We start from the raw sequence: 12,565 nt of genomic DNA on the forward strand, positions 1-12,565 counted from the left end.
GCCAGAGGTTGTGATTATGTATGAGAAACAATGGACCAGATTTAAAGTTTGGCAGATTAGCCAACAATTTAAAAGAAAGATCCAGGAAATGAATAACCCTAAGGGGTTATAATAAACACACCATACATTCCCATGGTTGGCTGTAAGGCTGTGCGTTTGTAGGAGAAACTAAAGTGGGCCTCATCTATCCATACATTCCTGGATAACTGTGGGAATGTGCCAACTTCAGAAAAGATACAAGATGGTCAGCCAAAGTGAGAGTGAAACATACTTGTGAAACACCTTGAATCCATTATTTCAACACACACACATATAACCACTAGTAAGGGTGGTAGCCTTTAGACTCAAGATGTATAAGTACAACTTTTGCCTAATCATGACATGAACACTAAGCTATATAAACACAGAAGCAATCCCTAGGGACTCAGGCTTAAAAATTTAGATTTAAATTCCAAAAATTGATTAGAAATATCTGTGAACTAATGTCATGAGATTGCTCAGATTTAATCCAGGCAAGGTGCTAACCAATAACAACAACAAAAAAAGCAACAAAACAACCCTTGGAAGAGAACTTAGAATTCACTAAAAATATAGTATCAAAAATGACAATTTTTCAGTGAAAACTTAAGAGACAACAGAACATACGACACACACACCAGTATGTTGTGGGCAGTCAGGGACCCTGAATAGAAGAACCAGCTGAAGCCATGGCAGAAGAACATAAACTGTGAAGATTTCATGGACATTTACTGGTTCCCCAAATTAATACTTTTATAATTTCTTATGCCTGTCTTTACTGCAATCTCTGAACATAAATTGTGAAGATTTCATGGACATTTATCACTTCTCTAATCAATACTCTTGTAATTTCCCATGTCTGTCTTTACTTTAATCTCTTAATCCCGTCATCTTCATAAGCTGAGGATGTATGTCTCCTCAGGACCTTGTGATGATTGCATTAACTGCACAAATTGTTCAAAAAGCATGTGTGTTTAAACAATACGAAATCTGGGCACCTTAAAAAAAGAACAGGATAACAGCGATGTTCAGGGAACAAGGGAGATAACTATTAGGTCTGACTGCCTGAGAACTGGGCAGAACAGAGTCATATTTCTCTTCTTACAAAAGTGAATAGGAGAAATATCACTGAATTCTTTTTCTCAGCAAGGAACAGACCTGTGAAAGAGAATGCATTCCCAGGGGCAGGTCTCTAAAATAGCCGCTCTGAGAATGTCTGTCTTACATGCTTGCAGATAATGGATGAAATAAGCCCCAGTCTCCTGTGGTGCTCCCAGGCCTATTAGGACAAGGAAATTCCTGCGTAGTAAATTTTAGAGCGGTTGTCTGCTCTCAAACCCTATCTCTTGATAAGATGTTATCAATGACAATGCATGCCTGAAACTTCATTAGCAATTTTAATTTCACCCCGGTCCTGTGATCTCTCTCTGCCCCCATTTATCTTGTGATATTTTATTGCCTTGTGAAGCATGTGATCTCTGTGACCCACACTCCATTCATACACTCCCTCCTCTTTGAAAATCACTAATAAAAACTTGCTGGTTTTGCAGCTTGGGGGGCATCACAGAACCTGCTGACATGTGATGTCTCCCCCAGACATCCAGCTTTAAAATTTCTCTTTTTTGTACTCTTTCCCTTTATTTCTCAGACCGATCGACACTTACGGAAGTAGAAAAGAACCTACATTGAATTATCGGGGGTGGTTTCCCTGATACCATTAAAATGCTGCCAATAGAAAGTGTTTGATATTAAAACTAGCAGACAAAGCTTTTAAAGCAGCTATTATAAATATGTTTAAAAAAATGAAAACCATCTTCAAAGAATTAAAAAAAAAAATGATGACAGTGATTCATCATAGACAGAATGCCCATAGAGAAACTAAACACTAAGAGAAACAAATGGAAATTCTGGAGTTGAAAAGTAAAGAGACTAAAATAGAAGATTTTCTAGAAGTTTTCAATAGGTGATTTGAAATGGCAGAAGAAAGCATCCATATACTTTAAGATACAGAGATAGAAATCTAAAGAACATAAAGAATATAATACATATTATCTTTTTTCAGTAAATCAATGCCTCTGTTTGGAATCCTCAGTACCAGTTTTTTGTATTTCTCAGACAGGTCAGCCTTCACACATCTCCCCTGAAACCAAAGGGCTTTTTTCAAACAATGGTCAACGATTGCCATTGCATCTTCTCTTGTCTCCATCTCAATAAAAGCCTGAATTTTCATCATCATCAATATGTAATTCTTTATTTTCCAATAAGGCTCAGCAAAGTTGAGGACAACACTGTCAGAATAGCCAGAATGGGGAAAATTGCTGTGATGTATCACATGTCCAAGCTATTGCTTTTGATCAAACTTATGATCTGGCTCTCCTTCAGGTTTCTTTATTCTGTTATACTTCTGGGATAAATGAACTGCCAATGGCTTGCCTAATACTAATGCTGATGTGGTTGTATCATAATCCATTGTAACCTGAGCATCCTCTGTGGTTGCCATTTCAATAAATGCCTCATTAATTTTATTTAGAATCATATGATTTGAAATGACTCCAAATGGTTCTACTAGGTATCTCAAGTTTTTCCCTTATTGAAAATCCATGATGTGAACAACTCTGCTAGTTTCCACTCTGCCTTTTTGCATGTGTCTAGGTCCTTGCAGGTTTCCATTCCCAGCACCCAGACTTCCTCTTGGTCCAACTGTTGGTCCCCCAAGATGAAATGAGGAAGGTGGAGGGTCTTAGAATTCCTGGCACTGGATTTGTAGACTACTGCAACATGAATGGATCACCCATTGTGTGTCCTGTATCATTGTTAGGATTCCATTCTGGGTAGATTTCAAGAAGAAGCTGGCATCGATGACTATGACTTGCTCCATTGATATGCTGACTCCACTCCTTATTAGAATGAACTGGCAACTCACATATAGAGCACAGATGGGGATATCCCTTTGGTAAGAGTCTATGGAAGTCTTCAATATTGCTACTTGGAGGAGCACCCCTCTTTTTCTCAAAGAGAGATCTCTCTTGTAAGGGGCCAGGACCACATCCCATTCTCTCATACTCACTGTCAAATTTATGATAATTATGTGAGATCTCACCAGAAAAAGAATCATCACTACACCTTTCTCCATCTCTTAATCTGTCATCTTCATAATTCATTCTGTCATAATAACCAGATTCTTGAGAATGACTTCCATGGTCATAATCAATCACTGGGTTAAGACTAGGAACACGATCATCAAAACTCTTCTAAAGTGCCTTTCTTTTCTTCCCAGTCATCCTTAGGTACTGTGTATGGTGGCTCCCGTGTAGCAGACCTGCCATCTGTACCATAACTCAAGGTAGGGCCTTCTTCAGTTCTCCTCCTTTCAAGCTGTAGAAGGATTTGGGGCAAATTCTCAGGAGTAATCTTGTCCTCTGGATAATGATTCAGTTCATCTAAATCTCTAGCAAACAGACCAAAGCTGGCCAAAATGTTACTGGCCTGGTCTGCATCTCCACAGTGTTGAGAAGATAAAGGGAGTGGACCTCTACTTCCAATGTTAAATATAGACTGCAAATGATGGGAAGAAGTACTAGCAGAAGACAGTGCACTATGAGCTCCTTGTTGATTCAATGAAGAACCCATTCCAAGATTCATTAAACTAGCAAGGCACGCAGTACCCTGGTCTATCCTTTCAAGAGATGCTGGCATACTTAAAATACTGGGTAGCAGCAGCAGGAAGGCCTATTTCTGCCGCAGACAGGTCATGCCCGTGACCCTGTGAGTCCCTACTGAGAGATGACTGCTGGAATGACTTGGACTTTTTAGAACTAGCTCTTGTCTATTTTATAGATTAAAAAACATTTTTTTTTTTTTAAGACGGCCAAAAAGAAAGCTCAAACTAGAAAGCTAGGTTAACTTTGCTTCAAAAAATTGTAATGCCAAGAAAAAGGATCAATAAGGACTGCAGAATCTTCTTCAAGTGAAGCACCAGCAGACAACTCTCCCAGAGAGCTGATCGCGGAGGCTCCTACAATCCGCCGCAGCAACGGTGCTGGCGAGAGGTGGCAACAGCGGCTGCAGCCCAAGAACTCTCCAGATGACAAAGAATCTCCAAGTGACAAGAAATCCAAGATGGTTCCCAGAAGACTGAAAGTTCAACCGAAGGTAAAGAACAAGAAGAGAAGTCCGGTGAAGACGGTGAGAAAGACACAAAGGATGACCAGACAGAGCAAGAACCTAATATGCTTCTTGAATCTGAAGATGAGTTACTTGTAGATGAAGAAGCAGCAGCTGCACTGCTAGAAAATGGCACTTCAGTGGGAGACGAGACCGATCTTGCTAATTTAGGTGATGTGGCTTCTGATGGGGAAAAGGCACCTTCAGATGCTGTGAAAAAAGATGCAAGTGCTTCAGCAGCAGCAAAGAAAGAAACTTAAAAAGTGTCGTTTCCCAGGGAGTATGGAAGGATTTGTCACTCTGGATGAGGTTGGTGATGAGAAAGATTCGGAACTTCAGAAACTTCGTAAATAGGTCATGGCATTTAAATCTGGTGACAGAAATGATAGGTTGGTTGAAATTAAGGTGGACAAGATCGAGGCACTTGATCAAGAAAATGAAGCAGCGTTGGAAAATGGAATTAAAAATGAGGAAAACACAGAACCAGGTGCTGAATCTTCTGAGAACGCTGATGATCCCTATAAAGATACAAGTGAAAATGCAGATGGTCAGAGTGATGAGAACAAGGAGGACTATACAATCCCAGATAAGTATAGAATTGGACTGTATCAGCCCAATGTTCCTGTTGGTATAGACTATGTGATACCTAAAACAGGGTTTTACTGTAAGCTGTGTTCACTCTTTTATACAAATGAAGAAGTTGCAAAGAATACTCATTGCAGCATCCTTCCTCGTTATAAGAAATTAAAGAAATTTCTGAATAAATTGGCAGACAAACGCAGACAGAAGAAGGAAACAAGATGTGCAAGAAATTTGATGATTTCAAAGAAAATAATGGTTCTTTGTTTTTAATGTTAACCTTTTTAAAATACAATACTGATAGAAGAAAACTATTGTACTCTTTTGTTTTAGTGGAGAAATAATAGATGTCTGTTCATGTGTTAAGTGTTATAGCAAAAAAAAAAAAATACACATATGGTTAAGTTAATGAATATTTTTTGTTTTATCAGAATGACAACAGACAGAAGTACTTTGTAGAGATTGACTTCCTAAGCTACTTAAGACAACTTGCACCATTAAGAAAAAAAATGAAGAACCATTTGGAAAAATGAAATTCAGTAGTTCCAAGTTTCAAAGAAATGTCAACATTTTATTCCATTCAATAAAGAACAAAACCAATAGTATTTTTGTTACTTTCATCTGAAACAGTCCATGTTTTAATCTGAGCCTTGCAGACTTTCATTTGGAGTTTGAACGTGTTTTGGTTGCATTTCATTTTTGGAGAACTTCATTAACGTGAGATTGGCAATTCAAATGCAGGTGCAGTTTTCTGTTAATGTCATGCTATTGTTTGGGTAATAAGAAATATTAAGTAATTGCCTTTAGACTTTGTAATCTTTCCCTTGAGTTCCTGCTAGATTTCATATTCTAGTAGCCAATGTATTTTCAGTGAAATATAAAAATATTCCCGTTCTCTTTGACCAGTATTAATTTTTGAGATCTTATTGCTTGTCATTTGATTCCTGTCATACATCTCTGGTATAAGCAACATTTGATTTTTGAAGTGTGTAACCATCTCTTCATATTTTCAAGAGGTAATTTTACATTTCTGCATTTTAAAAACGGTTTGGCCATAATCCTAGATGCACACTTCTAATTTATGTACCTGCACATGTGACCTTTGTGAACTGAAACTTGCATGTAAAATTTGTGTTTACTTGTAACTTTCTGGTTATATACTGTTTATATCTGTGGATTCAAGTTACTGAAGTGAATACCAATAAAAAGAAAATCCCTGGGTCATGTTCACTGGTTATACATGTTTGGAATGTTAACCAAAAAAAAAAAAAAAAAAAAAAAGAAAAGAAAAGAAAAAAAAAAAGAATATAATATATATTAAGAAAAATTAACAGTATTTCAGAAACCTGTGAGACAAAGAATCTAATTTTAAAAATGGGCAAAGGATATGAACACTTCACTGGAGAATATATCTCAGTTTTAATAAGTACATGAGAAGATGCCCAAAATAATTAATCATTAAGAAAATGCTAATTTGAACTATAATGAGCTAGCATTATATACTTATGAGAATGAGACACAAGATATCTCTTCTCATATACTTAATAGAAAAGACAAATATAATAAGTGTGAATAATGCGGAGAAACTACAACCTTCACTCATTGCTTTTGGGAATATTCAGTTATTCAGTCATCTTAAAAAGAGTTTCACATTTGTCCAAAAAAATTAAACATAAATTTACCATATATCCCTTAGTAAATGCCCCTTTATTCAATTTTTGGGATTTCCACAAAAGAAATAAAAATATATGTCCATAGAACATTCTTGTATGTCACTGTTTGTACTAGGGTCCTCTAGAGGGACAGAACTAATAAGATATGCATGTATATGATAGGGAGTTTATTAAGGAAGATTGACTTACACGACCAAAAGGTAAAGTCCCATGATAGTCTGCTTGCAAGTTGAGGAGCAAGGAAGCCTGTAGTGGCTCAGTCTGAATCCCAAAACCTCGTAAGTACTGAAGCCAAATTGGAGCCTTCAGTCTGTGGCCAAAGGACTGAGAGCCCCTGTTGGTGTAAGTACAAGAGCCCAAACGCCGAAGGACTTGGGGTCTGACGTTTGAGGGCAGGAAGCATTTGACAGGGGAGAAATAGGCAGGCCAAAAGACTCAGCAAGTCTGCTATTCCATCTTCTCCTGCTTGCTTTATTCTAGCCATGCTGGCAGCTGATTAGATGGTGCCCATCCAAATTGAGGGTGAGTCTGCCTCTCTCAGTCCACCGACTCAAATGTTAATCTCTTTGGAAATACCTCAAAGACACACCCAGGAACAGTACTTTGCATCTTTCAATCCAATCAAGTTGATACTCAGTATTAACCATCACAGTATCCACAGTATCCAAAATAGTATTGTTTCTTACAGTTCCAAAAAAGGCATTATCCAAATTATCAATATTCATTTCAAATATTTCATTCATGAAATACTCATCTACTTAACTCAATTAAACTAAAAAATATACAATTGTTTATAAGGAGATCTGTTCTCACTATGATGAAAAGCATTTGACATGAAAAAATAGTCCAAACAACTTCAGTAAAGTCAAATATTTTTTATACTTACCATAATCCTTAAATTGCTAGAACTTTTAAGTAAAGTGGGAGTGGTGACTTACATCTTAATTCCAGCACTTTGGAAGGTAAATGGTTGAACTGATAAGTGGATGAACAAAACGTGGCATAACTAAATGATAGTGTATTATTAAGCAATAACAAGAATAAATTATGCATACATTGTGTTATATGAATGAATCTCAGAAACATTAAGTGAAAGGGGCCAGGTGCAAAGGACTCTCAAATGATAACTTTTTAATAAAATGTCCAGAAAGGCAGATTTATATAAACAAAAAGCAGAGAGAAGAATCAAATAGACACAATAAAAAATGATAAATGGGATATCACCACCGATCCCACAGAAATACAAACTACCATCAGATAATACTATAAACATTTCTACTCAAATAAACTAGAAAATATAGAAGAAATGGATAAATTCCTGGACACATACACCCTCCCAAGACTAAACCAGGAAGAAGTTGAACACGTATGTTTATTGCTGCACTATTCACAATAGCAAAGACTTGGAATCAACCCAAATGTCCATCAATGATAGACTGAATTAAGAAAGTGTGGCAGATACACACCATAGAGTACTATGCAGCCATAAAAAAGGATGAGTTCACGTCCTTTGTAGGGATATGGATGAAGCTGGAAACCATCATTCTCAGCAAACTATCGCAAGAACAGAAAACCAGACACCGCATGTTCTCTCTCATAGGAGGGAATCGAACAATGAGAACACTTGGACACAGGATGGGGAACATCACACACTGGGGCCTGTTGTGGGGTGGGGGGAGAGGGGAGGGATAACATTAGGAGATATACCTAATGTAAATGATGAGTTAATGGGTGCAGCACCCCAACATGGCACATGTATACATATGTAACAAACCTGCACATTGTGCACATGTACCCTAGAACTTGAAGTATAATTAAAAAAAAAAAAAGTAGATTAGGGGTTGCCTCTGGTTGAGGATAGAAACAGGAACTGACTAAAAAGGCACAGAAATGAACTTTTTTGTGTGATGTAAATGTCCTAAAAATGGACTATGGAGATCATTTTGTCAATCTATAAATTCTCTAAATGTCACTGATTTTCAATGAGTGAATTTTATGGTATGTAAATTATATCTCAATCAAGATATATAAAAATGAAAACATCCAAATAAAAGGAAAACAATTTGAACATACCATGACTCAGAATGTAGCTATTTACATTCTTTCTCTGAGAAAAATCATTAAATATGTATATACATGAAATGAAAATTCAGTCAGAAGAGAAATCCTGTGGGAAGGAAGAATAAATGATACAGGAGATTATGTAAAATACTCCCCTCTGTTTTTTATATCTTTTCATTTATCTGTCTCTAGCCTTCTGTCCACTCATCCATCCACCTTTCCATCTATATCACTATATTGAACTCTGTAGAGTACTTTCAATAATACTGCATTTTTCTCCCATGACTACCTTCAAAAATACAGTTTCATATCTTTCCTTACTCATTAGAGAAAACTTCAGCAGGTCCTCTAGCTGATGAATTACTTTCAACTACGTAAGTAGTCTAATAGGTATTAAAAAGTACAAAATCTCAATAAAAACCTAAGTCTCAAATCCACTTATAACTTCTTTATTTTATTTACTTCTTTTGAGTTGGAGTCTTGCTCTGTAACTCAGTCTGGAGTGGAGTGGCAAGATTAGGGCTCACTGCAGCCTCCAACTCCCAAGCACGTGACAACCTGCCCACCTAAATTTGTGGAGTTTTGGTGGAGATATGATTTGGCCATATAACTCAAACTGATCTCAATCAGATTGAGGTTGAGCCAGATCTGATCTTACCCAGATTGAGACTCCTGAGCTCAAGCAATCCACCTGCCTTGGCCTCCCAAAGTGCTGGGAATTAAGGTGTAAGTCACCACTCCCACTTTACTTAAAAATTCTAGCAATTTAAGGATTATAGTAAGTATAAAAAATATAAGTAGCTAATTTAAAAATATTTTACTTTACTGTAGTTGTTTGGACTATTTTTGCATGTCAAATGCTTTTAATCATAGTGAGAACAGATCTCCTTATAAGCAATTGTACATTTTTGAGTTTAATTGAGTTAAGTAGATGAGTATTTCATGATCAAATTTAGATTTTCTAGAAGGGATAGCCTCAATATTAGAAATTCAAACACATAATTCATTCCATCAAATTATTATTTTTAAAATAGAACAATTAGAGCTATCTCTATTCCATATATAGTAAAGAGTTAATGGTTTTTTAGAAATAACCTGTTTGTTTTAAACAGAGAGCAAATGAATCATCATGGTATGAAAAAAGCTAATAGCCTCTTTAGAATTTAGGGAAAACATGTACTGAATGAATCTCTTTAACATTCACTAACTCTGTATCTAAGACCACTAGACACTGATAATAACATAACCTAATTTTGTTCAAAGCTTCAACCTAAGAAAAAATACATACTGAATTATAGCAAAAGAGAAGAATGGGATCTACTGAAATATTTTCCTCCAGACTAAACTCTTAGTCTCAGCTTCAGACCTACAATTTTGTTATAGATTTTACTGGATTTAATGGAGAAAACAAAGCTAAAGGAGCATTGTTTTTGTTTTCTACTTTTGCATAACAAATGTACCCAAGACATAGAGGCCTAAAAAGTCACATTTATTATCTCCCAATTTCTATAGTCAGGAATCCAGACATGATTTAGTTGGATACTCTGTTGTAGGGTTTCTCACAAGGATACGAATATAATGTTGGCTGGGCTATGATCTCATTAAAAGGCACAGTAAGCTCGCTCATATGGTTGTTATTCCTCAAGGGTTATTGTAATTAAGGACACAATTCCTCGCTGGCTGTTGGCCGGAGGCCACCTTAAGTTCCTTGTGACATGGATCTCTCCATACAACACAGTGTGATATAGAAAGTGTGAGCAAACAGAGGCATAGTTTTTATAGACGTGTTTCAGAAGTGAAATGACAAATTTTTCACATCTTATTTTTAAAAGCAAGTTACAAGGTCTGGCCCACACATGAGTGAAGTGGGTTGTGTGAATGCATTGGATACCAAAAAGCAAGCAAGAATTATTGGGAGTCATTTTGAAGCTGATTAGCATAAACCCCTGTGATAATAAAATTTAGTACTTATTTCCTAGGCATTCTTGGTACCCTGTATCTAGATAGAGTGCCTTCATCCATGTAGACTGCTATGGTAAAAATACCATAGACTGGGTGACTTATAAACAGAAACTTATACTCATAGTTCTGGAGGACAGGGAGTCTAAGAACAAGGTTTCAGCAGGTTTGATGTTTGGTGAGGGCGTGCTTCCTGGTTCACACATGAGTATCTTCTCACTATGTCTTCACTTTACAGAAGGGGCAAGTCAGCTTTTAACTCAACTTGTAGAAGTTAATTTTCATATTTATTAAAATATTAATTTCATTATAGATATTTATACTCATATCCAATTAATAGTTTAAAATTTTATCATGAATTGATTTTTTGAAATTATTTCAAATACTATATTTCTATCATGATTTTCCAAAATTGTTTTCTTCTCTTTGATTTGATCTATCTAAAAGACTCATTATTACTTTTTGAAATCTATAATTTTTCATTCTCCTATTAATTCACTTTTATGATATAGGACTTGTATTTACAAATGATTGTGTTTGATCAGAAAAGTTATACTTCTGTGTACTATAATGTACACAGTGGGCTGGCAAGATGGGTGAATAGGAACAGCTCCAGTCTGCAGCTCCCAGCAAGATCAATGTGAAAGGCAGGTGATTTCTGCATTTATAACTGAGATACCTGGATCATCTCATTGGGACTGGTTGGACAGTGGGTGTAGCCCATGGAGGGCGAGTCGAAGCAGGGTGGGGCATTGCCTCACCCAGGAAGCACAAGGGGTTGGAGAATTTCCATTCCATAGACAAGGGAAGTCATAAGAGACTGTACTGGGAGGAATGGTGCACTCTGACACAGATGCTGCACTCTTCCCACAGTTTTCACAACCAGAAGTCCAGGAGATTCCCTCTGGTGCCTACACCACCAGGGCCCTGGGTTTCAAGCACAAAACTGGACAGTCATTTGGGCAGACACTGAGCTAGCTGCAGAAGATTTTTTTTTTTTTTTTTCATACCACAGTGGCACCTGGAATGCCAGCAAGACAGAACTATCCACTCCCCTGAAAAGGGGGCTGAAGTCAGGGAGCCAAGCGTTCTGGCTCAGTGGGTCCCACCCCCACGGAGCTCAGCAAGCTAAGATCCACTGGCTTGAAATTCTTGCTGCCAGCACAGCAGTCTGAGGTTGACCTGGGACACTCAAGCTTGGTAGGGGGGGTGAGGGTTCACCATTGCTGAGACTTGAGTAGGCGGTTTTACCCTCACAGTGTAAATAAAGCTGCCAGGAAGTTCAAACTGGGTGTAGCCCACTGCAGCTCAACAAGGTTGCTGTGGCCAGACAGCCTCTCTAGATTCCTCCTCTTTGGGCAGGGCATCTCTGGAAAAAAAAAAAAAAAAGCAACAGCCTCAGTCAGGGACATGTAGATAAAACGCCATCTCCCTGGGACAGAACACTTGGGGGAAGGGGTGGTTGTGAGCACAGCTTCAGCAAACTTAAACATTCCTGCCTGAGAACTCTGAAGACAGCAGCAGATCTATTAGCACAGCTCTGATAAGGGACAGACTGCCTCCTCAAGTGGGTCCCTGAACCCCATGTATTCTAAGAGACACCTCTCAGTAGGGGCCCACAGACATCTCATACAGGAGAGCTCTGGCTGGCACCTGGTGGGTGGCCCCCTGGAAAGAAGCTTCCAGAGCAAGAAACAGGCAACAATCCTTGCTGTTCTGCAGCCTTTGCTGGTGATACCCAGGCAAATAGGGTCTGGAATGGACCTCCAGCAAAATCCAGCAGACCTACAGCAGAGGGGCCTGAGCTTTAGAAGGAAAACTAACAAACAGAAATGAATAGTTTCAACATCAACAAAAAGGATGTCCACTCAGAGACCCCATCCAAAGGTCACCAACATTAAAGACCAAAGGTAGATAAAACCACGAAGATGAGGTGAAATCAGTGCAAAATGGCTGAAAATTCTAAAAAACATAGAATGTCTCTTCTTCTCCAAAGGATCAAAACTCCTCACTAGTAAGTACACAAAACTGGACAGAGAATGAGTTTGCCAAATTGACAGAAGTAGGCTTCAGAAGATGGGTAATAACAAAGTACTCTGAGCTAAAGAAAC

General features: G+C 37.7%; 2 pseudogenes; one reads left to right on the forward strand and one right to left on the reverse strand.

Annotated features, from left to right (window-relative positions):
- Positions 1 to 2,038: 2,038 nt before the first annotated feature.
- Positions 2,039 to 3,823, reverse strand: LOC102127197 (matrin-3 pseudogene; annotated as a pseudogene).
- A 118-nt stretch (positions 3,824 to 3,941) lies between these two features.
- LOC102127573 (matrin-3 pseudogene) lies at positions 3,942 to 5,974 on the forward strand (annotated as a pseudogene).
- Positions 5,975 to 12,565: the final 6,591 nt, after the last annotated feature.

Source organism: Macaca fascicularis, chromosome 1 (genome assembly GCF_037993035.2).
Source record: "Macaca fascicularis isolate 582-1 chromosome 1, T2T-MFA8v1.1".
In the NCBI taxonomy this organism is placed as follows: Eukaryota; Metazoa; Chordata; class Mammalia; order Primates; family Cercopithecidae; genus Macaca; species Macaca fascicularis.